Source organism: Chlorocebus sabaeus, chromosome 1, assembly GCF_047675955.1.
Source record: "Chlorocebus sabaeus isolate Y175 chromosome 1, mChlSab1.0.hap1, whole genome shotgun sequence".
Lineage (NCBI taxonomy): Eukaryota > Metazoa > Chordata > Mammalia > Primates > Cercopithecidae > Chlorocebus > Chlorocebus sabaeus.
In genome coordinates this window covers 35,970,823-35,994,648 of record NC_132904.1, presented here as the reverse complement: position 1 = coordinate 35,994,648, position 23,826 = coordinate 35,970,823, and the positions used below count along the sequence as shown (strand labels likewise).

Sequence of the window (23,826 nt, the reverse complement as noted above, 5' to 3'; positions counted from 1 at the left end):
TTGTCTACCTGAAGATGATGTTTATCATCATTCCTTCTTCTTCAGGTTGGGAAAAACAGCCATTTTCCCCAATAACGGGATAGGTACTTCATTTGCCATGTGCTTTTCTGTCAGGAAAGATTAGCACCTGGGGAAGATACACAAAAGCAGGTCCTCTGGGGAAAGCCAAACAGATGTGAACTCAGTTATCATTTTAACTGACAGTTGGCTAAAGCAGACCTGCATAACCCCAACTGTACTGATAACAATACTACTTTTTATCATTATAAAAATTAAATTATTAAAAATACACAGTGTGCCAGACAATATGCTGTATATGTTACATGCATGATTTCATTTAATTCTCAAACAATCCTATGAGTAGATTCCATTATTATCCACTCTACTTTGCAGATGAGGATCATAAGCACAGAAAGGTTAAGTGTCTTGGCCTTTATCATACAATTGGTGATGTTAGAGCCAGGATTCCAATACAGATGATGACTCTGCAATCCATGCTTAATCACTCCAGTATTCCCCTATGTAGTGTCATTGGTTCCAACAATGTCCTTGGCTCTCCTTTCCTACAGGATTATAGCTGGTGCACCTTCAAAGTTATATTTAAATTCTTTCCTGTATGTCCATTGTGGGTCAACTTTTCTTTGTTAACAGAGAATCTAGGTGATATTTAATAGACCATGGTGATCAGAATAATAGAGTTAGTTTTTTGGGATAACAATATTTATCTTGAAAAATACTTACTGACCACATGCCACGTACTGTGCTAAGAATGCCACACAAACTTGTGTATATTCTTCCAACAATACTGAGATGTAAATATTATTACATTCAATTTAAAAATAAATAAATTTAGGCCTAGAGAGTTAAGTGGTTTATCCAGTCTTGCAAAGATGGTAAGTAGGTGCAAGTGAAATTTATATATAGGTAAGTCAGCATCCTAAATCTATGTTATTTCTACTACATTAGAGAGGAGTGTCTGAAAAAGATGGTGCTAAAGCAGAATTTGAAATTATGGGATGCCTACTAGATGGAATCTGTGAAACAGCTGTAATAATGCATCCAAAGGTATCATGGGAAGAAGAACAGGTATCAACTGCTTTTCTGGGAAAGCTGTCAGTCATCACTTTGTTGCCTGCCATAGGACTGGGTAACAATGGTTAGTTGAAGACATTTTATCACACTGGTTTACTGTGTATTCCTGTTTCTCTTATTATTTGTTAAGTTATGCATCTTTTAACAATGTTTACAAACTACTGAGTGTTTCCCTCATTCAACAATTATGTACAAAGCACAGTTGCAGGATTTCGCACAGGATAGAAAGCATGACACAAAAATAAATGTAAGAGATTTAAAGCTGGGAGTATCCAGGTTAAAATTCTGCTTTCTCCACATAATGTGCAACCTGAGGCACGATACTTAATACCTTACAGTCTCAATTTTCTCATTTGTAAAGGAGCATAATATCTACCTCATAGGTCTGTGGTGAGGATTAGAGTATCTTAGCTTGGCACTTAGAATATAATGGGAATTAAATGCCTTCCTTCTCATTTTTTTTTTTCTTTTTACAGAAAACACAATACAAAGAGCAAATAAGACAGTTTACAAAATTATTGTAATGATTCATAGGAAGGTAAAAATATCAGTATGCTTCATTTCCTGATGGACTGAGATAGTAGACAAATAAATAAAAAATGGAAATAAAATAAGATAAAAACACAGTACTATAATCATGCAATGGGATACTACTTAGCAATAAAAAGGAACAAACTATTACCACAACTGATAACAGAGAAGAACCTCAAAAATATACCGAACAAAAGAAACCAGGCACAGTAGAGTACACAATGTGAGATTCCACTTACATGAAGTTCCAAAATAGGCAAAACTCTTGTGAATAGAAGTCACAATAGTGACTGTTTCTGAGGTGGAGGGCCCTGCTGGAAAGAGGCATGGGGACATTTTTCATGCTAGTGATAATGTTCTACACCTTAGTTAGGGTTGCCTGAATCAAAACTCTATAAGCTGGACACCTAAAATCCATACATTTTCTCCATGCAAATATAATGCAATTTAGAAAAATGTGTCTATGCAGATTTAAAAGGGGAAAAAAGTAAACGTATTTGAGGGAATAAGGAAAGTTCAAAAGAAGTGCTCCTGTAGGAGCTGTAATGATCAAAAGCTAAGTGGAAGTGATGGGGAGGACATTTCAAGTAAGAAACAATGGTGAGGTCATGCAGGAAAAAAAGAATGGGGAGAGGAAGTGGGGGAAGATGCTGAGGTGATAGTGAGGCCAGATTGCAGGAGGCTTTATATACCAGTTTGAGAGGTATTTGGCAAAATGAGACCACAGAAAATTTTCATTGTGGGAGATTGGTATACTGAAAACAATGCCTTAGAAAAATTATTCTGGCAGTTACCTGTCAATTAAATAGAAGGTAGAAGAAACAGAGACATTGGGGTACTTAGAGGAAACAGTAGAAGAAAGATTGTTATAGGAGAACCTATGTCATGCTATTTAGGAGAAAGGAAAGTGTTACTCATGGCCTAAAAGATTTTGTTGTTGTTGTTGGCAAAACTAGCAAGTGTTTCCTTTATAACTTTAACCTCCTTTTCTTTTTTTTCTTTCTTTCCTTTTTTTTTAATTTTTATTTTTTGATGGAGTCTTGCTCTGTTACCAGGCTGGAGTGCAGTGGTGCAATCTCTGCTCACTGCAACCTCCGCCTCCCAGGTTCAAGTGATTCTCCACCTCAGCTTCCCAAGTAACTGGGACTACAGGCACGCACCAGCATGCCCAGCTAATTTTTGTATTTTTAGTAGAGATGGGGTTTCACCATGTTGGCCAGGATGGTCCTGATCTCTTGGCCTCGTGATCTGCCCACCTTGGCCTCCCAAAGTGCTGGGATTACAGGCATGAGCCACCGCACCCGGCCTTAACCTCCTTTTCAACTTGCAAGATAATAAGTATGTCAATGGCTCTAGCTGGTTTTATTCGACCACATTGACAGCTATCATTTTTGAAGTCTAAAAAAGAAAACATACCCTCCAACATGTGGTGATGCAGAGTTACTACTAGATGTCTAGCTAGATGACTGCTTAGAGATCTCAGAAGGTAGTATTTTTTGCTGATAAAGTTGCTATATACCAGGGCTTGGACAATACCTACTCATAAGCTCCTAAACTTTATAATATATATATGAGATTATGAGACATGATCAGACATGAGTATCCTGACTCATGTTAACTAATCTCACAAAAGATTGATGTACAAACAAGAAAACCACTGATAAAAGTATAACTAAGGCCTCAACCCCAAACAGGGTACATATTGATTGGGTGGGAACAAAAAATAGGGAAGTTTTAGAATTCTTCCAAGTAATAAAAACACACAATGGAAACTGAAGTTACTATTCTCCTTGCAGCTAATGTATAAGCACTTTATGTTCTCCACTTAGGCTCACTGCAGACTTTGAATAAGAAGCTAGTGGTACAGGAGCACGAATTGTGCAAAATCCATTCAGAGTATCAGAATTTTGTGGCAGCTACATCCTGTGTGCAAAGGCAGCAGATTTAGTGTTCTTGTCAAATGCCCTGCATCAGTGATGTGTGCAGTGAGAGCTAAGAGTCTATTCCATGAGACAATGGCAACAGTGCTGTCTTCATTTGATCAGTTTTGCAAATTTGCTTGCCATTCCTGCCCACAGCACCACCAACTATCCATAAGGCTGTCTATCAGTGTGCAATGATCTCTCTTCATGAACGTATATGGGAGAATGGGGGAAAGTGGACTGTTAGTAAAGGTGTAAAGAGTTTCTCTGAAGTAGATAGATTTTATACCTTCAGAAAAATCAGGAATGCATATGGTTTTAAAGTTTGAATAACTTTTGGAGACAATTTCTTATAACTCTTACTACACTTGTTAGAATCTGAGTTTCACCAGGACAAGGAACTGTACGTTAATGATTCATCTTTATCTTTCCCCTTGCCTGATGCCATGGCAGGCACGGGGGAATACTCAATAAATGCATTTTGATAAATAAACCATCTAGTTTCTGCAAGACAAGGACCTGGCTAAATGATTTTCTGCCAGGCCTTATCCCTCTAACAGGTGTGGCTGGCTTCATTAACTGTTCAAGCTAATGTCTACTTTCCAGCATCTCTTATATATTATCTCACAACTCTCTCTAGACAAAATTGATAGGAGTTGATACAGGCATTAAGAAAGTTGCCATTTCTGAAATCCAATAGTGTCCATAGAGATGAGAATACTGAGATATATGATGTTAAACATTTTGAATTGTTTATCCTTAGACCAGTAATGGGAAAGTTTATTATAATAACTATAACAAATTTGCTAATAAATTTAAACATCTAAACCAACATATCTGGAGGTCAAAGGAAACAGTATTTTCAAGTGATTTTACAATTAATTTTTAAAGTGCAGACTCTCCTTAGATGGTCTATCAAGTTTTGGTCTATCAAGTTTATAATTTTCTCTTCTCTAGGAACTGACATCATTTTTCAGATAACATGCATACATGCTTGTGAAATTTAACCACTGACCCCTGGCTGTTTTTAACTGGAGAAGTGATAGACACCTACCAAAAGCTGGGCCAATCATATTTTAGGGTCTTGGAAGTTTATGCTGTGAAGAAAAGCTGGGAGTTGAGTTGTGCAACTGGTACTTTTAGAGGGTAAGCTCTTAAAGCCTTCTAGTGCAGTGGTCCCAACCTTTTTGGCACCAGGGACTGGTTTTGTGGAAGACAAATGTTCCATGGACTGGGGGAGGGGATGTGGGAGGGATGGTTTCAGAGTGATTAAAGCACATTACATTTATTGTACACTTTATTTCTATTATTGCATTGTAATATATAATGAACAATTATACAATGTTCCATAATGTAGAATCAGTGGGAACCCTGAGCTTGTTTTCCTGAAACTAAATGGTCCCATCTGGGAGTGATGGGAGACAGTGACAGATCATCAGGCATTCGATTTTCATAAGAAACATGCAACCTAGATCCCTTGCATGCACAGTTCACAACAGGATTCGTGCTTTTATGAGAATCTAATGCTACTGCTGATCTGATAGGAGGTAGAGCTCAGGCAATAATGCGAGCATTAGGTAGCAGCTGTAAATGCAGGTGAAGCTTTGCTCACTTGCCTGCTGCTTACCTCCTGCTGTGCAGCCTGGTTCCTAACAGGCCATGAGCCACTGTGGTCCTGGGGGTTGGGGACACCTGTTCTAGTGGATTCCCTGGGGGTGTCTAATTCTCCATCTTCCCTGAGTCCTTGTTGCTCAGCATTTTTCGAGATTACATGATATCCCTCACAATAAGCTTCTTTTTCCCCCTTAAACTTCATTGAATAATTTCATTGCTTATACTTCTCTCAAACTGAGCAACTCATATATTTAAAAACTGTTTACTTTCTTGTTTTTTATCTCATCTCACTGACACCTCTCTTATGTTTCCTACTCATCTATGTTACTTCTTAATGCAGACTTTTTTGGGCTAAATCTTTGAACCCCTTCTCTTTTATATCTGAACTTTCTTCCTTGGTAGTGTCATACAGTCTCATGATTTTTAATAACATCTATGTGAGGATGATTCCACAGTTTATATTTGTACTCCAAACCTCTCCCTTAACCTCCAGACTCATATATCCCAATGCCAGTTCATTCTCTCCATTGCTAAGTTCAGAATACATGTCGATTGTAACATTTCCAAAACCAGACTTTCAGTGTATTTCCCATAGGTCTTCCCGTATGGTTAATAATAATTCCATCTACTTGGAATGATCCACACTGCTCCTCTTTCTCTGAAACCCTATATCAAAAGTGTCAACAATTTCTTTGTGGTTACCTTGAAGATACACCCTGACTCTGACCACTTCTTACCACTGCACTATTTTTACTCTTAGTGCATTCTAGCATCATCTCTTGCCTGGTTTTTCCAATAGTCTTTTTTAAATTTTATTTTCATTCTTGTTTCTGTTCAGGCTACCCAGCAAAGCAGCTAAGATAGGTTTACTATTATGTGCAAAACGGACATGAGCTTTGGCAATCTATTATTCATAACAATGGTTAATATCTACAGAATGCTTACAAGATGGCAAGCATTATTCTAAATATTTAAATCTAAAAAATAATTCATTTTATCTGCATAGTAACTCATTGAGTCAGGTGCTCATTATTATCTATTTAATTATGAGAAAACTGAGGCCCAGAAAAATATAATTTGCTCAAATCACTAATTTAGGAAATGGTAAATAAAGGATTTCAATCAAATTAAATTGACTCAGAGAATGCCGTTGACCACTGTGAGATTTAAGGGTCATTCTGCTATTTCTGAACCCTAATTCAAAAACTGCAATGTTAGTAAACGCACACACACACACACACACACACACACGTACGTGTATATATTGTCTGATTTCTCACTAGGAAATAAAATTCTAATACTACTATTAATATTGTCAAAATTTACTAATTGAACATCTAAGTGTCAGACAATTTATCAGACCTTAAAAGTATTCCCTAATCCTCAAAAAAACAAAGAAAAAGTGGGTCATTTTAATCCTATTTTATAGAAAGGAAATCTAATGACTGGAGAGACTAAGTAACACACTGATGACCTTTATAGGCACTTAATAAATATTAGATATATGTAGTGATAAATCCTAATACATTTATCCATATTTATAAATACACAAATACGCATTACTTGGCTTCATTCTACATATACTCTGAAGCATCTATTGAGTAGTGGCTTGGTGGATCCACTGGTAAATGATGACTTTTTTCTCATGGACTTCTCAAAGTCCATGATTCAAATTTATATTCCTGGCAAAATTAACTCAGATTAACTGACAGGGATCCTTGGGGTTGCTTGAGAATTGTAACCCCACGAAATGTGAAATATGTTCATGACAAGGATTCACTGTGCTGTGCTTTTCTGGGCTATGACTATCCCTCTCACCACTTTGACCTGAGACGTATGTAATAACTGGCTTTTTCTGCCTTTTCTTTTCCAACCCTATCAGTCCATAGGAAATAATCCATTTTGAAAAGATGACGAACGAGAGGCCTTGGAATAAATTAGCATAAATAAACGAAACCAAAACGTGATGAGTGTTGATAATAAGGACTCTGTTGGATTTAACATAAGATGAAGCAACATCCAGAATATGAGGAAATTGGGCTACGGCATCTCTTTTGTTTCTCAGAAATCACAGCAGCTCATGTCAGCCATTTACTGGCACCAAATACCTTCTTTCAGGAAAAGTATCAAATGTAGCCAGCATTTTACACGTATACTATTTTCTTATTTTAAAAATCCATAGCCCTCTTAAGAAATAAAATTAATATTAAATATTCCATTGGCTGAATCCCATGTAGACACTAATGGGAATCTGAAGGGAGCCTTTCTTTGGGTAAGCAGTCTTGAGTGATTTTTTTTTTCTTTTAGTAACATTAAAACATATGGATCTGGTTCTCCTCTCTTTCTCTTCTATGTATCTATCTTATCTGAATATGGTAAGATAAAATATGAATGGATATGTTTAGAAAATTCATGAAAAAGTGGACAGTAGGCTCCACTTCTTAAAAACCTCATCATCCAGCAGCCATAATATAAATTAAAGCAAGCATCAACATTAAATATGAACTCCATTGTAATGGTATATTGCCTGCTAACTTCATCTCTCATCTCTGCTAGTTCACCCTATTATTTGTAGTTCCTCCCTTGTATTTATTTCATCAATATTATTACTCATTGTCATTAATTATCCATTATAACTAATAATTATTAAGAAACAACCAGACAGTGCTAGTTCCTTCCCAGCTTGCAACCACCTTGATATTTCCATCTTTTATGCTGTACATAAGTCTAACCAGACTTTCTGACTTTTTTTCAAAGCTCTTTAGGGCCAAAGCTAACAATTATCCCCAGTAAATTTTGTCCTTTCTCTGATAGACTATTTTTTAAATTAATCAAGTGTTAATTTGAACTACTTTCTGTTATTCTGAGTTACAGGCAACTCTACTCAAGTTAATGTCCCCTATCAATTGTATGAGCATACTTTTATCATTTTATTGAGTTTACAATCAAATATAAAATAATTGCATGTGTTGTAGGAGTGTTTGCTTTCAAAGAAGAGTCAGAGAATATTCCTTTATACAATTATCTTTTTATGTCATACTCACAATTCAATATCAAAACCAGATTAACCTACCTTCATCAAGTTCTTCACGAACTGATCTTCTTGCTAATGCTCCAATGATTCAAATACTGTACTTGTAAATTCTAATAAGTAGTGTAACTTTTTATAAAACTAGATAATTGCCTCTGCTATAATACCAAGTTTGTTAGTGCTCCAATTTTATAGGAAAAATCAATGGAACTAGGTAGAAATAGGTTGCTATTTTGGCAATGGGCATCATGGTTGACTTCAATCGTTCAGAATGCTATTTCACAAATGAAGGAATGGTCTTATTCTGCGTTGTCATAAAGAGCAGAGCTGATACTAAGTAGTGACAGACACATGACAGTAGAATTATTTCATTACCCTTTGACTTGTTTCAGAAAAAGTTTCAAGAAATATATGAAGAACATAGATTTCTCAGAATATAGTATAATAAGTATATGTGGTTAGTTTTTTGTCAATAAAGACACCCAAGAAGTCACATGAAGAGTACTTGCTGAGAGTTGTTTTAGGGAAAAATATCAAGCTTCAAGATGACAGTTTTACTGAATAGCCTGCGTGGTTCCTTGTAACCCTAGTAACCCATGATTCTATGAAGTATGTCATTTAGATTTCTTACTTTCTATTTTCTCCTATTTACTCTTTACCTTTTGTGATCTGGCTCCATTAATTACTGGTCAACTGAATTCTCTCAGCAAAGAAACTATGCTAGATGGCACTAATGGTCCTAATTCTTCACTCATCCTATAGCTATACTCTGTACCATATGACTTTGCAATTTCTACCACTATTTCCCTGCCTTTTGACTTTGAGTTTGACCATGTGGATTACTTTTGTTGATGTGATATTAGCAGGCATGGCATTAAAAAAAATCTTAAAAATTTCTGTGTGACTGAGCTTACCTTCTCGTGCCCCTGATTTTTTTCATGAGAATGACATTTCTGGGATAGTCTACTAGTCCCAGGAGAAAGATGAAAGATGCATAGTGCAGGTTGGAACCATCCCTACTGGATCTGACCTAATCAAGTGCTGCAAAGCTACATTTCCTGAAAATAAAGTAGCTGACTGATACAAAAGTTGGTATCTGAAAGTGAAGTGTTGCTGTATTAAATACTTAAAATTTGTGGCATGAGTTTGAGAACTAGCTAGTGTTAGAACTAGCCAGTGGGCCGGGTGAGGTGGCTCAAGCCTATAATCCCAGTACTTTGGGAGGCCAAGGCAGGAGGATCACCTGAGGTCAGGAGTTTGAGACCAGCCTGGTCAACGTGGCGAAACCCTGTCTGTACTAAAAACACAAAAATTAGCCAGGCGTGGTGGCAGGCACCTGTCATCCCAGTTATTCAGGAAGCTAAGGTAGGAGAATCACTTGAACCTAGGAGGCAGAGGTTGCAGTGAGCCAAGATCATACCACTGCACTCCAGCCAGGGTGACAAGACAGAGACTCCATCTCAAAAAAAAAAAAAAAAAAAAAAAAGAACTAGCCAGTGATATTCCCTCATCACTAGGTCAGTGATGAAAGAACAATTAGAAGAGGCTGAGTAAACGGCAAACCATGTAAAATAGTGATAAAATTAGTAATATTGTCTGTTACAATAACTGGGAAGATAGTACATGTATTTAATGGATTTTTGTACTTGGCTGAGTAAACCCTAAGCAAAATGTTGAAGTATACTCTTGTTTCTTTTGCTTGTGTTTGATATACTACTTTAAGAAAGAGATGAGCTTAGAAAAATACTAATTAGATTGTAGCAAAATTTGGTGAGAATGTAAAGTTTATAACCTGTTGGGATGGAAAGTAAAAGAGGTTCTTATCTCCAACTCTTCTAGATAACAAAAGAAACTTCAATTCTAATAAATTCTGGGGTTGAAGATTAAATCTAGGAAATAGCTGATATATACATGGTCTCAGAATACAGACTAACAACATGATATGACTGTAGGTTCTTTTGATAAGACTTCTGAAAAATTTACAGTGATACCTAGTAGATATTATGGTCACACAGCAACTCAATATGCCCCAAATATTGTAATTAAGCCTAAGCTGTATTATCCTATGTGGTAGCCACTAGTCCACATAGCTGTTTAAATTAGAATTAATTAAAATTTAAAATTTAGTTCATTACTCATACTAACTATATTTCAACATTACTCATACTAACTATATTTCAAGTACTTAGTAGCCACATGTGACTAGTAACTCTCTTATTGGACATTACCAATAAAGGAATTTCCATTATTCTAGAAAGTTTTAGTAGACAGCTCTGGTAGAGCTGTCTAATAAAAAACCACTAAATGTTTCAAACCATTCAGTTACCATATTTGCTACTGTATTAAGCCATTCTTGCCCTGCTATAAAGAAATACCTGAGACTAGGTAATTTATTAGAAAAGATATTTAATTGGCTTATCATTCTGCAGGCTGTGTAAGAAGCATAGTGGCATCTGCTTCTGAGGAAGCCTCAGGAAGCTTCCAATCATGGCAGGGGAGTGGGCACATCGCATGGCAAGAACAGAAGCCAGAAAGAGAGAGATTGGCCATTGGGGGGTTGTTATGCCACATGCTCTATTATAATTACCAGATCTCAAGAGAACTCATTCACTGTTGAGAAGGCAGAACCAACCTATTAGGGATTCGCCTTTATGATCCAAACACCCCACACCAGACCTCACTTCCAGCATTGGAGATTCCCCCGGGCACTTCCCTAGTAGAGGTTCTCTGTGGGGCTCCACCCCTGCAGCAGGCTTTCAGCTGGGCACTCAGGCTTTTTCATACATCCTCTGAAATCTAGGTGGAGGTTGCTAAGCCTCATTCACTCTGCAGGCTCACTCCTGCAGACTCAATACCACGTGGATGCCAAGAAGGCTCCCTCTGGAGTGGCAGCCTGCACTGTACTTGGGCCCCTTTGAATCAAGGATGGAGTTGGAGTGGCTGGAATGTGGGGAGCATTATGTGCAGGGCAGCAGGGCCCTGGGCCTGACCATGAAACCATTCTTCTCTCTTTCACCTTTGGGCCTATGATGGGAGGGGCTGCCTCAAAGTTCTCTGAAATGGCTTCAAGGCCTTTTACCCATTGTCCTGGATATTAGTACTTGGCACCCCTTTAGTTATACTAATATCTCTAACAAGTCATTGCTCCACAGCCTGCTTGAATTTCTCTCCTGAAAAAGCTTTTTATTTCTCTGCCATATGGCCAGACTATAAATTTTCCAAACTTTTATACTGTGCTTCGCTTCTAAATATAGTTTCCAGCTTTAGGTCATTCCTTTAGTCCCACATCTGAGCATAGATTGTTAGAAGCAGCCAGACCACTTCTTGAACACTTTGCTGTTTAGAAATTTCTTCCACCAGATACCCTACATCATCACTCTCAAGTTCAAAATTCCACAGATCCTTAGGGCATAAACAGAGTGCAGCCAAACTCTTTGCTAATACATAACACATGTGACCTTTGCTCCAGTTCCTAATAAGTTCCTCATTTCAATCTGAGACCTTGACAGTCTGGACTTCGTTGTCCATATCGCCATCAGCATTTTGGATACAACCATTTAACCAGTCTCTAAGAAGTTCCAAACTTTCCCTCACCTTCCTGTCTTCTTCTGAGTTCTCCAAACTCTTCCAACCTCTGCCTGTTACCCAGTTCCAAAGTCACCTCAACATCATCAAGTATCTTTATAGCAAAGCTCCACTCCCTACTCTTTGGTACCGTTTTCCTTTCCTTTCCTTTCCTTTCCTTTCCTTCCCTTCCCTTCCTTCTTCCCTTCCCTTCCCTTCCCTTCCCTCTTCCCTTCCCTCTTCCCTTCCCTCTTCCCTTCCCTCTTCCCTTCCCTCTTCCCTTCCCTCTTCCCTTCCCTCTTCCCTTCCCTCTTCCCTTCCCTCTTCCCTTCCCTCTTCCCTTCCCTCTTCCCTTCCCTCTTCCCTTCCCTCTTCCCTTCCCTCTTCCCTTCCCTCTTCCCTTCCCTCTTCCCTTCCCTCTTCCCTTCCCTCTTCCCTTCCCTCTTCCCTTCCCTCTTCCCTTCCCTCTTCCCTTCCCTCTTCCCTTCCCTCTTCCCTTCCCTCTTCCCTTCCCTCTTCCCTTCCCTCTTCCCTTCCCTCTTCCCTTCCCTCTTCCCTTCCCTCTTCCCTTCCCTCTTCCCTTCCCTCTTCCCTTCCCTCTTCCCTTCCCTCTTCCCTTCCTTCTTCCCTTCCCTTCCCTTTCCTTTTTTCTCTTTTCTCTTTTTCTCTTCTCTTCTCCTTCCTTCCTTCCTTCCTTCCTTCCTTCCTTCCTTCCTTCCTTTCCTTCCTTCCTTCCTGCCTGCCTGCCTGCCTTCCTGCCTTCCTGCCTTCCTTCCTGCCTTCCTTCCTGCTTTCCTTCCTGCTTTCCTTCCTTTTTTTTTTTTTTTTTTGAGATAGGGTCTTGCTCTGTCACTCAGGCTGGAGTGTGGTGGCTCAGTCACAGCTCACTGTAGCCTTGACCTCCCAGGCTCCAGTGATTCTCCCACCTCCGCCTCCTGAGTAGTTGGGACTACAGGCGCACACCACTACATTCTGTTAGATGGAGTTTTGCCGTGTTGTCCAGTCTAGTCCCAAACTCCTGAGCTCAAGCAGTCTACCTGCGTTGGCTTTCGAAAGTGCTGAAGTTACAGGCATGAGCCACTGTATCTGGCCCAATTTTCTGTATTATGCTATTCTTGCTCTGTTATAAAGAAATACCTGAGACTGGATAATTTACAATAAAAGAGATTTAATTGACTCACAGTTCTGCAGGCTGTACAAGAACCATAGTGGGATATACATCTGGGGAGGTGTCAGGAAGCTTCCAAGCATGGCAGAAGGCAAAGGGGAAGCAGGCACATCACATCACAAGAATGAGAACAAGAGAAAGAGAGTGGGGTGCGGGAGGTGTTACACAGTTTTAAATGACCAAATCTTATGAGAATGCACTCACTGTAGTGAAGACAGTATCAAGCCATGAAGGATTCACCTCCGTGATCCTAACACCTCCCACCAGGCCCCATCTCTTGCATTGGAGATTACAATTCAACCTGAGATTTGGAGTGGACAAATATTCAAACTATATCAACTACCATTCTGGACTAAAATATACTAAGACTAAATGTGAGAAGATCATTGGGCACCCAACTTCCTTCAAGCAGGTATTTGCTCACCCATCAGAGATGACATATCTTTCAATGCCCTCCTTGTACATGGTCAAAGAAGTGAGATGAAAAAGAAGCATACTTTAGAGGTCAGAGATGTAAACAAGGGAGAACAATGTGCAGGGGAGCCATACCTGATGCCTAGTATAGAACTGATGCCTAGTAAAGAAATAGGAGAACCAGACTATATTTTTGCAGTGTGACTTTAGAACTGTGGTAGTCTAATGGTTTCTATTTAATTTCTCCTATTTTTGAATAAAAATGTTTACTGCTGTTATATTGCCCCTGTTGCAACACTATCAGTTTGAATGGGGTAGATAATTTATCTTTTTATATAATGTCTTGAGATCCAGGGATGCACATTCAAACCTGATAAATAAGATCCTATTACCCTGGTAGAGTTTAATGCATGATTAGATGAAAACTGTGGGATTCCTGAGACAGGGTTTAGCATATTTTGCATGTGAAAGGGATGCATAAGTGTGGCTAGGAAGGTAGACTGGGAGATTGCATTATTGGCCTTCATGCTTACTTCTTCTGTGTTCATGTTTTTGATCTGTAACTTGGCAGTTTCCATCACTAACAAGGCATATATATTTCCCCTTTGACTGTGGGTGCGGCCATGGTACTTGCTTTGGCTAATGGAATGTTACTGCGTGTGATAAGACAAAATGCTTGAACATGTTTGTGATTTGGTATATCTCCATGACCCTGATATTGACATGAAAATGAAAAGAATGTTTCTGGGTTAGCCTGATGATCCCAGGGAAAGAGTAAGACAATATAAGGTAGATCTGAAAGTGCCTGGCTGAGTCCAGACTAGATCAGCTTGGTCTTGCAGAAATCTGCAAATCAGTGAGACTCAATGATTATTGTTTTAAACAACTGATTTAGAGGATTGTTTGTCATGTTGTATTTGTGTATGGATACCTATCTGATGGAGTCCCTAATAATCTCTTGTTTATTAAAGTCAATAAATCTAAATCTCTCTTGACCAATTGCTCCTCTTGTTACTTGATTTCCATGACCACCTTTTTTCTTTTCTTTTCTTTTTTTTTTTTTTTTTCCTACCTACCTATCTTTATGGTTGTTTTTTTCTCAGCTTTCCTTTGTGGATTTTCTTTCTTTGCTTTTTCATTAAATCCGGATTCTATTCATCCTTAGCTGTATTCTCTTCACTTTAGAAACTAGGTTTGTGATGCATCTGTTTTATTTACTTTAATTCTTTCTTAGCATTGTATAATGCCCATATTTCTAGGTCCTACTCAGGTCTCCCTGTACTCTAGAATAGTTAATAATTGATGGACTATTTCAACATGCATGCCTCACTGGATATGTCTAAACACAAACTCCTCATCTTAGTCCTTAACTGTGTACTAGTTTTTGTGTTTCCTGTCTCAGTGGATGGCAGTATCACATATCTAGTTTCTCAGGCCAAGAACCTGGGTGAAATGAGGCTTATTTCTCCCTCACTTTTAACATTTAATTAATTACAAAGTCCTGTCCATACTACTCCTTAATATATTTTATTTTCATTCACTTCATTCAAACCCTCTACCCTCTACATTATTTTAGTACCTTATTATCTCTTGTAATAGATTCCTACAGCTTGCTTTTAACTGGTTTTCATGCCTTCACTTTTGTATTCCTTCAAGTCACTCTTCTGACAGAGACCAAGCTAATTGCTTATATTAGTTAGAGTTTCTCAGTTGCAAGCAAGAGAAACCATGTCTGGTTACCTAAAGCAAAAGGTGATACAGTAAAAGGAATTGGAAAGATGCATGGAAGTTTAGATTGAAGGGAATTCTAAAGAAAACCAGTAGGAGTTTCTCAATAAATTTGGCTAGGAGCTGGAAATGGGAAAAAATTAAAAAGTGAAAAAGCGTTTTCCTCCCTTTGATTGGCTGATCTTAGGTGTTTCTTTTGTTTAGAGTGATATCCATAAAATCCTAAAAGGATGTGGTTATTGGAGCCCCAATGACTCAATTTTTGCAGACAGAGGTGCTGGAATTCTAATCTCACTAAGATTGTGATGAGGTAAGAAGGCATCCCCAAGAAGAAATGGGAGTGCGGGTAGAAAGGAGAAATGGAAGCCAGTTGGACCCAAACAGATAAATAATTATTATCTCCATGTATATTTTCTTTACATAGCTTAAAAACAGTTTAGTATCTTTCATGTTTCTCAGGTTAGATTCCATATTTTCTAACATGACAGGCAAAACTTTTTCTGAGCTCTGCATAGGCTTTACATAAGTCCTTGACTTCACAGAATACTATGTTATCAAAATTAAAATCAGTCCTACCCTTATCTGGGTCAGGAACCTTGGCTCTTTCTACCTCCTAGGTCTGCTCCCAGCTATGCCTAGCCAAATCTGTCCAGTCCTCCATAACTTGCTTGGAATTGTTTCATCTCTTTCCAATACTGAAGTTACAGTCTATTTCCCACATGCCCGTACAGGCCCTTGTGCTTGCCCACAGCTTACTACTTATCACACTGACTTTTAGTCTTTTAAAGAACCTAGACTGATTCCCATTCACCTTTGATTTCCCAGTTGCTCTCACAGTAGTTGACACACAGTAGGCACTCAATAAATGTATAGAAAGTTGAAAAATATGTTTCTTATTTCATTTGTTGATTATTTTCAAGTATAATTAAAATAGTAGTATAACATTTACCACATGGCAAAGACACAAGCTAGTAAGGCTATGAATTAATGAAATCCACCCACTCTGGCCTCATAAATCACAGCGCTACATTGTGTTCCAGATTCCACAGGTGCAATGCTTACATTTAATTGCACTGATCAAGCTCTCCTTATGCTGAATTCCTGTATATATCATCCTCTGGGTAGGATCAACTGTGCAGTTTCAAATCCATTTGTTTCAAAATCCCAGGAGGACTCTGTGTTCTTGTGTGACTTTGTGTTACTTCCTGATGACTCATGGAGTGTAAGAGCAATGAAAGTAGATGCTGCGTAAATAGATTCTCCTGGGGAGAAAATTCCTCTTTAAATCAATTTAATTTTCCACATTTTTTGAAATGTGAGCTAAGCATGTTGCATCTTTGTTTTAAGGAGCTCAAGCGTCTTTGCAAATATTTGGTCCCTTTCCTTAAAGCGTTCATAAAGTGTGATATGATTGGCTTTGGCTTTCAGGCTTGATAATTCCTTGTAGCTTAGTAGGAATATCAAAGACTAAAATCCAATATTTTTCTGCTTTCCTAGACAGCTCAGTGATGAAGTAGGAAAATAATAATAAACACGGATATGCACCAATAAGTTGGATTTCTATAGAGCACATTTTAGCTACAGAACTGAAAATTCTTTCCTATTCACTATTTTATCATATTTATTTGTTAGGTCAACATGACATAAATGTGGAAATAAAATAGCTGGGGACACAGAGGCATAAAAACATTCTATTCAGTAAGGTCTCCAGGCTTATCTTCCTGTTTATACCCTCTTAAAAATGCTGTTATCCCACCCACATTTAAAATGTTGGCTCATGATCATTTGAGTATTACAATGGGCATATTGGCAAATTCCTTTCAATTTTCCTCTGGCTAGTAAGCTTTAGAATAAGAATGACTCCCAATTGACCAATGCTATGTTTCAAATACACTCTATAATGAATCAATTTACAGAGGCAAACATTAGCTTCCCTTACTGATTTGATTTTCTGAAATCTGCCGAATAAAGGCCAGAATTCTTTAGCTTGGCTTTCTAAGTCCTCTGTCATCAGATCCCTTTAAGCATTCTCTGCTCTATGATATAACCAAGCACTTTACAATGTATCTTCATTGAATATTAATCCTTTTAAATATGCGGAGAAGGAGGTGGATTCCCTAGTAAAATTAGTTTATTAGTGGGTTAAGATTTATTGTGCAAATTAGTGTATTTAAATTTTTAAGAAGTCTTTTAATAATGAAATTGGATCCATTTTGTTTAAGTTTTTCTGAACTTAATTGGTCATAGATTCCCTTTTTTCATATACATATTTAACTTGCTAAGGGAAGTGTTGCATTCCATTATGTGTTCTGGAAAGATTTGCTGAACTGTTGGGCAGCAGTTTCCTGTGTTCATTCATGGTCTCTCACCCTGAAATGCCTCATCTGCTATTTTCAAACATCTTTCAGAGCTAAGTCTAAGTGTCACTCATCCTCTTTCCCTGATCTTCCCAGGCAGATGTGTCCTCTCCCACTTCTGAACTCCTATTGTATTTTATCAATGTGTCTTGTATGGCACTACTCATTCTCTATACTGAATAATAATTAAGTCCAGTTTGATTACTCTCATGGAACTCTGGGATCCTTGAGGACACAGCCCAGTTTTACTCACTGTTTTATAATCTTTAATATAGATAATACATCTGTTACCTACAACACTTATTCTAGAGCATTGATGCATTTAGAACAAATGAAATAACAGAGGAATGAATGAATGATGAAATCTTTATACATTATTAATATAATGTTTTTAGTATTATGGCTGAATCCAACTCTGAAAAATTATTTTGGATAAAATTATAATTTAATGACATTACTATTTCACACAGGAATTTGCTATCAAATAGCAGTCTTGACTTTGTTTCAAGCCTAATATTATTGCATATCTCTTTCATGAACATGATCTTTAAGAGCAAAACACCTTAGCTTGGTTTCCATGGGCCTCCTGTAATAGGCTACATCTACTTTCATCCTTGATTCTGTTTAATAGTAAGTATCTGTCCCATAAAAGCATGTCTCCCTATCTGATTAATGCAGTGTCCATTGTTACCTCCATGCTGTCCTTCAGGCTATACCCTGGCCTTGATTCCTTGCCATTCTCCTAAATGCTTAGCTATACCTACTTATCTTTCAAGACCTATTTCCAGTCAGAAGTTCACAATGAAGCCTTAATTACTTCAGTCTTCTAGCCTCCTTTGACTAGTAGCTCAACAGACCTTGTATTACTGATTGATTACCTTCTGGCACCCAGGCTGGAGTACTGTGGCACAGTCTTGGCTCACTGCAGCCTCTGTCTCCCACGTTCAAGTGATTCTCATGCCTTAGCCTCCCGAGTAGCTGAGATTACAGGCATGTGCCACCATGCCAGGCTAATTTTTGTATTTTTAGTAGAGACGGTGGTATAGTTTGCCTCTGTGTTTCCACCCAAATCTCATGTCAAATTGTAATCCCCACATGTTGGGATAGGGACCTGGGGAGAGGTGGTTGGATTATGGAGGTGGTCTCCCCCATGCTGTTCTTGTGATAGTGATTGAGTTCTCATGGGAGCTGATGGTTTAAGAGTGTGTGGCAGTTCCCCACATTCCCTTTCCTGCTCCACCATGGGACGATGTGTCTTTCTTCCCCTTTACCTTTGGCTATGATTACAAGTTTCCTGAGATCTCCCCAGCTAAGTGGAAATGTGAGTCAATTAAACTTCTTTTCTTTATAAATTATGCAATCTCAGGTAGTTATTTAGAGCAGTGTGACAATGAATTAATACAGACAGGGTTTCACTGTGTTGGCCAGACTGGTCTCAAACTCCTGCCCTCGAGTGATATGCCCACCTTCACTTCCCAAAGTGCTGGGATTAGAGGCATGAGCCATGGTGCCCGGCCTGATTGGTTACCTTTTGTACTGCCTTTCACCTTCACCACCACGCTTCAAACACCTTGAGGGCAGGAACACTTTGGGGATTTTTTTTTTTTTTTGATTCCTCAGAGAATAATAATGTTAATGGTACCATTTAGTGAGCACTTATTGTATCCAGTCACTGCTTTTAGCAGTTTGCACAGACTGATTCAGTAAAACCTAATTAATCTGAGGCACAGAGAAGTTAAGTACCTTACCCAAAGTAATACATCTAGTTTGAGATTTGAACTCAAGTGATATGCTTGTGGAACTCACATGTTTACGAATTGGTTAGTTGAAATGGATAATTTCTATCTTTTTTGGCATTAGAAATTATGTATATCCATACACATTGATTGCATAAATTATATCAATAAAAATATGAATGTGTTCACTATTTTAGAAAATTCTACAAAAGAACATTTCTTTTTAATTGGCAGATGGTGAAATAAATATAACAGACACTTGAAACTCACAATAGGTGTAATTCCTTTTTTAGTCATGTAAAATAATTTCAAATAAAAGACCAGATATATAAAATATGTAATGCAAAGACAATTATATTTAAAGTATATAAAGTATATAATTTAAAGTATATAAAACTCTGCATATGTACTTTCAGAAAAATGCACAAAACTTTGATAACTCTTAGAAAATAGGAGACTTTTTAAAAATCTTGGAGAAATTAACATGTTTTAGATTTTAAAAGAGGACAGTGGTAGGTTTCACATAAACTAGAAATTAATTGTTATAAAGCTTATATTAGTCATTAGTAAATTTCACCTAAAATATTTAAGCAGAAATTTTGTGTTGGGGAATGAGTGAATGTGTTTATCAAGGAGCTGGTAAGGGTTCAATTCCCTCAATTTGCAGAATTAATTGACAGAGCTTCTAGGGTCAATAAAATGGGGTTTTGCTGACTTCACAGGTGAGTTTGTGAGGCACCTGAAGCATAAACAGATTTCAGAAGTTTAGTAGGCAACTCTGTTCATGGTAAAGTTCTAGAAAAACAGAAATATTTATAATAAGTAAAGATAACACCAGTCAATGTTAATTATCATTCCTACAGTTGGTTAGACAAATACAAAAAGTGTTGATAAATTATTGATTAGCCTTATGGTGCTATAACTCTAAAGAATAACTGCCTGTAAATGTGTTGTCAAGGCTTTCTCCCCGAGTATCTCTCTAGCTAAGAAGCTAGGGGTTGCTGTACTGTTAGTCCTCCTCTGACTTTTTATTTTACAGTTCTGATAACTGGTTATCTATTAAAGAATTCCACTAAAATGTTAATGTATAATATCTTAAGGTGTCACCTCTTTCCAAAATATTTACATGTAAAGGCTGGATTTTCTAAGGACAAATTGCCCTGATCCCAAATGACTAATCATTTAAGAGGAATTCAGTCATTAAAGTAGGCCAAAAAAAGCATATAACTTTTTTCTTAGAATTAATATTAGTATTTTTGCCCAAATTTATGGGGCATTGTGTATGTGTTTGTGTTTGGGGCGGGGGGTGTAATAGTCCCAGAATTCCTTCAAATCCACTATTCCTTTTTCCTCTCTGCACCTCTTTCGCAAAACCTGCCTTCTGGAAAGACTCTAATACCAGTCATTTATAGCTTAATGCAAATTTGAGTACCAGTATTTCTCTCCAGTTGTATTTGAATTTTAAGTTTAACTTAAAAACAAATTCTGTCACAGTAAAATATGCTTTAGTCTCTCTAATGTAGACTAGAGGGAATTCAAATTCTGGTGCTCCAACATATTATCTGTACTGGGTTAAATAGTGTCCCCACCAAATCTATGTCCACTGGAACCTGTGAATTTAATGTCATTTGGAAGTAGGGTCTTTGTAGATGTAATCAAGTTAAAATGAGGTCATACTAGATTAGGATGGGCCCTAATCCAAGATGGGTGTTGTTAGAAGAAGAAAATTGGGCATAGATCCATAGAAGGAAGATTTCACGTTAAGACAGAGGCAGAGTTTGGAGCTCACACTACAACCCATGGAATGCCAAGGACATAATCAGGAAATAACCAGCTAGGAAAAGGCAAAGAAGGATCTTCTAGACTCTTCAGAAACAGTGCAGCGTTTCCACACCGTGTAAGCCACACAGTTTGTGGTAATTTCTGTTCTTTTAAGCCATACAGTTGGTGGTAATTTGTTATATCAGCCTTAGAAAATTAATCCATTATCCAAATAACTTGTTAATAAGCTAAAGTTGAGTTTATTGCTTACTACAATAGGATAAACACTATATCCTATCTTGACAGAGCTTTACTATATTCTTAGAGAGGGTAGGGATGTCATCAGAATATTTGTTGAGATTTTGAAGGTGAGCTTTTAAATGGGTTGAGCACTAGGTAAGGACCATTAGGACAGATGGACAGCAAAGTGAGAGAGTTGAGGTGATGGGTCAAAAATCTTACAGTATAAACTGTCGTTTGAGCTTTCTAAGAACAGTTAATAGGTCATTCAGGAAATATCACAGAATGAACAATAAAGTTATTTAAAATTATTGCCTTCCTTGACAAGAGTTTCCTGGAATAGTAAATTATAGTGACAAAGACCAGAAAATTATTTTACTAGTCCATTTTCGTACTGCTATGAAGAAATACCCAAGACTAGGTAATTTATAAAGAAAAAGAGGTTTAATGGACTCACAGTTTCACATGGCTAGGGAGGCCTCACAATCATGGTGGAAGGTGAAGAAGGAACAAAGGCACACCTTACATGATGGCAGGCAAGAGAGCATGTGTGGGGGAACTGCCCTTTATAAATCCATCAGATCTTATTCACTATCATGAGAACAGCATGGGAGAAACTGCCCCCATGATTCAATTACCTCTGATTGGGTTCCTCCTATGACACATGGGGATTATGGTAGCTACAATTCAAGATGAGTTTTGGGTGAAGACATAGCCAAATCATATCATTTATTGAATCATGTTAATGTAGACATATACACAGTAATCTGTATGAATACAGATGGTTTCTTTTCTTAGGTACCAGAAAGCACAACATATTGTCAGTGACCTGCTCTAACCATCTCACATAAGTAGTTGCTAGAAGAGGCCCGCCATCCTGAAAGCATGATTTCAACTCCACGTTAATATTGATAGCTCACTAGATCATGTCTCTGATTAGCTAATTTTTGGGCATAAATTCTTGGTTCTAGGGTGTTCAAATCCAGAAATGTCAAAACAGAACCTTGTTTCATTTGAGAAAAATGTTTGCAAGAATAGAGTAGGTTATCTCCGAGCACTTTTAATATGTACACTGTAAAGGGGAAGTGTCCCTAAAGATCCAGTCTGAATTTTACCACCTTTAGAGTGTGACCTAGGCAGAAGTACTTCTTCCTGCTTCTGTGCACCTTTGGCTTGCCTGCTCATCTTCTTTGTACAAAGTTTGTATTAGGTGTGTGGTGGCACACACCTGTAATCCCAGCTACTCAGGAGACTGAGGGAGGAGAATCGCTTGAACCTGGGAGACAGAGGTTGTAGTGAGCCGAGATCGCGCCACTGCACTCCAGCCTGGGTGACAGAGCGAGACTCTGTCTCAAAAACAGACAAACGAAATTAATTAAATAAATAAAGTGTGTATTAGAGTTGGCTAACTAGTATAATGAATAATTCCCAAATATCAATGGCTTTAGATAATTATTTATTTTTTACTCAGGTAAGCTTTCAGTGGGGGTATTCAACAGAAAACTGAGTGAGCAGAGTTTCCAGGATGCAAACTCTTTCTGTGTTGTGGCTCTGCCATTTTTAAGGTTTCGGAGTCTGTTCCATTTATCTGACAGGTGAGGAAATGAGAGAAAATATCTCCTGTGGGTGGTTTATATGGGCCAGTCTTTGAAGTATTAAACATCATTTCTTTCCATATTCCATTGGCAAGAACTCAGTCACATTACCACAATTAAATGCAAAAGAGGCTGGGAAATGTATTCTAATTTCCCATAAGGAAAACTGAAGTGGGTGTTTGTGCACACACAGCAGTCTATGTCACATAGAACTTTTTACGTTATACTGTTGTTAAAATCTTATTTATCTGCTGATCTCTCCCACTGCTTTGTGAGCTCTTTGAGGATGAAGATCACTTCCATTTATAATTTGATAGCTTCAGAGCCTAGCAGCAAAGTACCTGGTACAAAGTAGTGGATGCCTAATAAATATTTATTGAATGATTGATTCTAGTAGCATTTAAATAGCAAAACTATTACTTGATATTTTTAGGTTATATAAGACTTACCTAATATTGTATTTTCAAAATTCTTGCTGAATAATAAAAATTTTATGAAGTAACTCTTTACATGAGTGTGCAATTCGCCCACTAAATACATTTTAAAACACAAAGTCTCTTTGCTCCATGTGATCACACTATTATTTGAGCTGAACCTGCGTGCATGCTGTTATTATGGGATTAATTTTCTCACTTAAGTTTTACTGGAAACTGTTTTACTGGCTATTATTAAGAGCAGCATCGAAGACGTTCCCCTTGCTCCATTAAGCAAAGCAACCATTGCTTTTAGCACTTTCTTTATGGTTCTTGATACATTTTGTTTTTTCAAAAGGTTCGTTCCAGTAACACTGAAGTTTGTTTGATGTTTATTTTAAATAAATGTTTTCGGTTCATAAATACTGTCTAGGAATATTATTTGGGGAAACATTTCCTATTTGAGGAAACCTACATTAAACCTCTGAATAGAAATTGTGTTTTCAATAAATTTTCAGGCATTAAAAAATGTCCAAATAGTACTTATTTGCTCTTGATTGCTCAACATTATAATAAATAAACACAGTTTGCAGAGTAATTACCAATAAGCACTTATTCTACACCTGATATACTTAATGTATTGGTGTAAAGAGAAGAAAA

General features: G+C 37.6%; 1 long non-coding RNA gene across 3 annotated transcripts in view; it reads left to right on the top strand.

Moving 5' to 3' along the window:
• LOC103238493 (uncharacterized) overlaps positions 1-23,826 on the top strand; it is a 634,265-nt gene that overhangs the window by 18,727 nt on the left and 591,712 nt on the right. For 2 of the 3 annotated variants that reach the window (XR_012093470.1, XR_012093467.1), the window contains exon 1: positions 1,009-1,156. The exons of the other annotated variant lie outside the window; for it this stretch is intronic. This is a non-coding gene — a long non-coding RNA (uncharacterized lncRNA). Of the gene's footprint in view, positions 1-1,008; positions 1,157-23,826 lie in introns of those variants that run through there. 3 annotated transcript variants of the gene reach the window in all.